General features: G+C 42.3%; 1 long non-coding RNA gene across 1 annotated transcript; it reads right to left on the bottom strand.

Moving 5' to 3' along the window:
• Positions 1-1,146: 1,146 nt before the first annotated feature.
• LOC117347210 lies at positions 1,147-3,441 on the bottom strand. Its single transcript, XR_004536746.1, has 2 exons — positions 3,308-3,441; positions 1,147-1,330 (listed from the first exon to the last, which is right to left on the bottom strand). It is a non-coding gene; the product is annotated as an uncharacterized LOC117347210 (long non-coding RNA).
• Between the last annotated feature and the right edge of the window lie 2,085 nt (positions 3,442-5,526).

The following is a 5,526-nucleotide window of genomic DNA, read 5'->3' as shown; positions in this document are numbered from 1 at the left end:
ATGCTTTGCTCACCAGCACATTCCGCATAGGCCTCCTACCAAACTAGGCTGGATCTGAATAGGTAGCATGGAAGCAGTGGTATAGTCAGACATACCACTACCCCATGCTATGCGACAACAACTAACGCCAGAACAATGGTGGCGTTAGCATCTAGCACGCACTAAGTATGCGCTAAAACCGCTAGCGCAGCTTAGTAAAAGGTGCCCTAACAGCAAGTCATTTTAGGTTTAGTTTTATTTTTTATGCAGTAATTATCCTAACTTTTTTTTTTTTTGTAATTGTTTATTTATAACAAAAAACATCGCATCGAAACATCAGTACAATACGAAAACAGTACAGGCAGCTAAACTACAAAACAGTAAGACCCACTGATGTCAACCCCTCCACCACCTTCCTCCCAACCCTCCCCCCCACCCCCCGCCCCCCGGTAACAGCATATAGCGACCTGCAACTCCCATGAACCATATAACCTCACTGATGGGTGTCGTAACACCCAAGGACAAGGAAAGAGAAGAAAGAACAGAATAAAAAATAAAAATAAAAAAGTGAGCAACTTGAGCAACAAAGCAAATCAAGGCTTTGTAAATGTTTGGATCTTCTTATCTATACGAACTTGGATTTTCAGCTCTCACAGGAATTAAATCGAAAAAAAAAGAGAACGATTGCAGGCAGAGGACGATGAAAAGCGTGTTTGCTTGTCGACTTTCGAGGCGTGTTTTGAGTTAATTTGCACTCAAAACCAAGCGCATCCATCACATTGTTTATAGTTCTATTCTATCTACTTTAGTTTCAACTTTGTTACAATTACACATACATAGGGCTCCTTTTATCAAGCCGCGCTAGCGGGGTTAGCGCGTCGGACATTTCATCACGCGCTAACCCCCGCGGCCAGCTAAAAAACTAACACCTGCTCAATGCAGGCGTTAGCGGCTAGCGCGGCAGGTGATTTAACGCGCGGTATTACGCGCATTAAACCCCTACCGCAGCTTGATAAAAGGACCCCATAGTTTAATTTTTTTGTTGGCGTTGCAATTTTATAATTTCAATTGTAATGTGCCATGAAAATCATGTGCTCCGTTTAATATGCCGCAAAAACATTTGCTCCATTTAGTGTGCCAGAGCTAAAAAGGTTTGAGAGACACTGCTGTAGAGAAATGACCTTTTACTGGGTTTCAATAATCACACAGCCAACTCAGAACATTGCTTTCTACATTCAGGCGTACAGCTATCAAGACCTCCGCTATTCACTCCTTGTTTATCATGTTACTGAGCTTCCACATGTTCTTCTTCCTCAGGTGCCTGGGGTTGGCTGATACAGGTCAAGTCTTTCTGAAAAACAGTAAATGCTTGTTTAAAGGTGTCAAGAGCAGTGGAGAACTGCCAAGATACAGAGTAAATAGAATTGTTGAACAAATGAATTAGGCCGACCTCTTGTTTGGGTAGATGGAGAACCTTAGCTTTGTGACACAATTGTAATCAGCTATATTTATTCTCATGCCAAGGTAGATTATTAAAGGCACAATGAAAGTTGAAGACTCTTACCATCTCCCTTGTATGACAGTCATTTTTCAAGAAGCACTTAGGAACTGGTTTATTTTGTTCATCTATCCAGAGACATGACTGCATCACCTAAATTGTATTGATCAGAGTAAACCTCTGCTGATCCTACCTCTCCCTCTTCCCCCACTCTCTATCTCAGTGGAAAACAATCGTATCCTCCCTGACTCACTAGTTTGCAACCTCGGGGTCTTCTTTGACTCCTCTCTCTTTTTCTCTGCACGCATCCAACAGACCACTAAAATATGTTGTTTCTTTCTCTATAATATCTCCCAAATCTGATCCTTCCTCTCTGAACACACTACTAAAACTTATCCATACCCTTATCACCTCTTGCCTAGACTACTGCAACCTGCTTCTCACAGATCTTCTACATAACCATTTCTCCCCCCTTCAATCCATTCAATATTTTGCCACATGGTTTATATTCCACCAGAGTCACCATGCCCACATCACCCCTCTCCCTATGACTCCCTATCAATTTCTGCATACAGTTCAAACTCCTCCTATTGACTTACAAGTCTGCAACTCCTCAATAACTCTCCTGTCTTATACTCCTCTCCATACCTATAACTATACTCCTCCCCAGGAACTCCATTCATCGGGCAAGTCTCTCTTATCTGTACCCTTCTCCTCTACTGCTATTGCCATACTATGTTCCTTCTCCCTTGCTGCACCATATTCCTGGAATAGAGTGTCTGAGTCAGTATGTCAAGCTCCATTCCTGGCAGTATTCAAATCCAGTACCTACCTTTTCAAAGCTGTTTTTAACTCCTAACCCCCACTCGCTTATATATTACCCATGCCTGAAAAACTCCCTAATCCTGTTTGTCTGTTTGATTAGATTGGCTGATTTGCAGTCACCGTGGTTTATTTTCTCCACTTGTGTGTGGGTGGATTTCTTTCCTATTGCATTTGTAGTTCCTTTCCTGCTTTTAGATTGTAAACCGCCTTCTGAGAGGTCTGTATATAAGAATTCAGTAAACATAAATATTGTAAGCACTACTGAGCATGGATTGTCTCTTGAATGTTTTTATGTACGTCTAGCAGCGCTATAGAAATGATTATTAGTAGTAACACAATAGAAAGTCAACCATGGACTTATTTATGCTGTTAAAAATGACTGGCATCCGAGCAGTCACAGGTTATTCTCAATGAGTTAACCTTGAAAATTGCTAGAAAATGTATGATTTTGCTTTCTGTTGTAGATCCATGTTGACCGGATGAATTCTTCCATTTCTGGTCTTTCTTAAGTTTCCTGTGCAGGAGGTCAGGACCTGTCCCTGTATATGGATCCTTCATATCTACAATTTGAGGGATCCAACCATCAGCTTTTCCTGGATATTAACTAAGACTGTAAGTGATCATGCTTAGAATCAGACGCTCATGGCATCTTTGCTTCCTACGTGAAATTGCATTTATTTATTTATTCAATTATTTAGCCTGTCCTCCCAGAGGAGCCCAGAATAGGTTACAATATAATTGAGACAGGACAGAGGTGACATAATTTGCAATATAGACATGACAATAAAACATATACACTAAGTAGTATCTGGCGAGAGTAGGTGGCGTTGCTGCGTTGACTCTGAATGGCATTGCTGAGTGAATGTCCTTAAGGTGCTGGGCTTGTAAAGAGGAAGGTTTTCATGGCCTTCCTGAAGCTCCAAAGTCCATCTAGTATTCTAACAGATGGGGGGATGGTGTGCCATAGTCTGGGAATGAAATGAAAGTATAATACCAACCACCTACCTTTCTTGAATTCGTCTGAGGGTGGTTAATAACAAGTACTGAAAGGTCACTTTGGGCAGCCAAAAAACCTAGAGACTTGAAGAAAACACAGATGGTTTATTAGCATATGTATGCGACTCCCGAGCTCCAAGCTGGCTTCAGAAGTGCCGAAAACAGGACGTTACAGAGATATTTATACATTCTTCTGGCTATACAACTGAATTCTAGAAAAAACTTTTCACGTGTTACTTTTCTTAACAATCATTGGTCCTCAGCTCACACTAGCAGATCACTAGCAAGTCACTTATCTAGGCCCTGCAGTCTTTCTGTTGCATGTCGTTTATGCTGAGATAGCCATAAGAAGTTAGAATGTCCAAGCTAACACCCAGTGCAGGCAGGCTAGAACATGAGATAAGTTAGGTCTGCAGCTAAACATAATTCAGCATTTTATTAAAGAGAAAACTTAGTTCAACACTTAGGAAAACCAGTCCCAGACTCCTTCAGTATAACAGTGATTTATTGTAACTGGAAATCAATAAGGCTAAGATGCAAACAGCCTAGCAAATGCGGGGTGGGCTTTATTACAATAAACAGCATGTGAAATCACATTTGTGAAATTTTACACACCGGCATTTTTACATGCATGAACTTGCTTTTGTGAAGCTGTGGTAATGTGAACAAGGGCAGTCCTAGAGCCCCGCCAAAGTGGAGCCACGAAACAGGTTCAGGGGAACAGAATACAATACTTTATTAAAAGTGCCAGGTATGAGAGGTTCTTTTAGGAGGCAAGGAAGAAAGCAACATAAACGAGTCCTTTGCAGGAAAGTCTTCCTGTATTCCTGCAGGCCACAGCATTCAGTACAGTCTCTAGGTAAGAATATTCACCAGTTTGCCTCTGGCTGGATCAAGTTCCTCATAGACACGGGGGGATGGAGGCAGATGTAGGTTCAAGTTCAATTTATTTTATATACCGCAAATATGAAACCAGAAGGCAAATCTAAGCTGCTTCCTTCTGGGCTCTCTTAAGCTAGCTGTGCCCTGAGCTTTTATACTTACTGGGCAATGCCCTCTCAGCTCTACCCCTCCTGTGTCATTTCCCCCATGGGGGAGGCTATGGGCTCCTTTTACGAAGGCGCGTTAGGGCCTTAACACGCGGAATAGCGCCCGCTAGCCGCTACCGCATCCTCTTGAGCAGGCGGTAGTTTTTCAGCTAGGGCACGCTATAGCGCGCGCTAATCCGGTGCGTGCGCTAAAAAGCTAGCGCACCTTTCGGAAAAGGAGCCCTATGAGTTTTGAGGTGGTCCTCTCTGCTTTTTTGTGAGGGAGTGTCCCTAAAGGGAGGTAGCCACATTCTATAGAAGCCATTTCCAAAACTTATTCTAATTTGCTAAAAGCTAGAAAAATATGCAAACCAACTTATTAGCAATTCAATGTTAGCAAAATTATATATGGAAAATCACACAGAGCCACCATTTTCCACAAAATATAGCTATATCTCTTGTAATAAAGGCTACATTTTTCATGGACTTTAGCACAAAATGCATGTTGCAAATCACACTTGAATAATAAATTAACTGGTGTAATGAGAAAAGCTTCTCACAATACTACTACTGGCTTATTTCTGCAGAGCTGACTATACAGTAGAAACATAGAAACATAGAATATGACGGCAGAAAAGGGCCATAGCCCATCAAGTCTGCCCACTCCAATGACCCACCCCCCTGACTTTACTCCCCTAGAGATCCCACGTGAATATCCCATTTTCTCTTAAAATCTGACACGCTATTGGCCTCAATCACCTGCAGAGGTAGACTGTTCCAATGATCGACCACCCTTTCTGTGAAGAAGTATTTCCTGGAATCACCATGAAACTTCCCTCCCCTGATTTTCAGCAGATGCCCTCTGGTGGTCGAGGGTCCTATAGGACAGAAGATATCATCTTCCACCTCGATACGGCCCATAACATACTTAAACGTCTCAATCATGTCTCCCCTCTCTCTTCGTTCTTCAAGTGAGTACAGCTGCAATTTATTTAGCCTTTCTTCATACGTAGTAGTGCATACGTAGTAGTGCATTCACTTATCCCCCCTCCCCCCTCCCTCCCACACACACACTTTTAAGAAAACCATGCAAGAGGATTTTAGCGCTGTCTGGTGAGCTGCTATGACAGTCATAGAGTTCCTATGACGATTGGAGCAGTGCAGAGCATTCAGCATGTTAGCCAGTGCTAAAAACATCTT

The sequence above is a fragment of the Geotrypetes seraphini genome, chromosome 13 (genome assembly GCF_902459505.1).
Source record: "Geotrypetes seraphini chromosome 13, aGeoSer1.1, whole genome shotgun sequence".
Taxonomy (NCBI): domain Eukaryota; kingdom Metazoa; phylum Chordata; class Amphibia; order Gymnophiona; family Dermophiidae; genus Geotrypetes; species Geotrypetes seraphini.
Note: the sequence above shows the minus strand (reverse complement) of the source record. Positions and strands in the feature narration are given on the sequence as shown.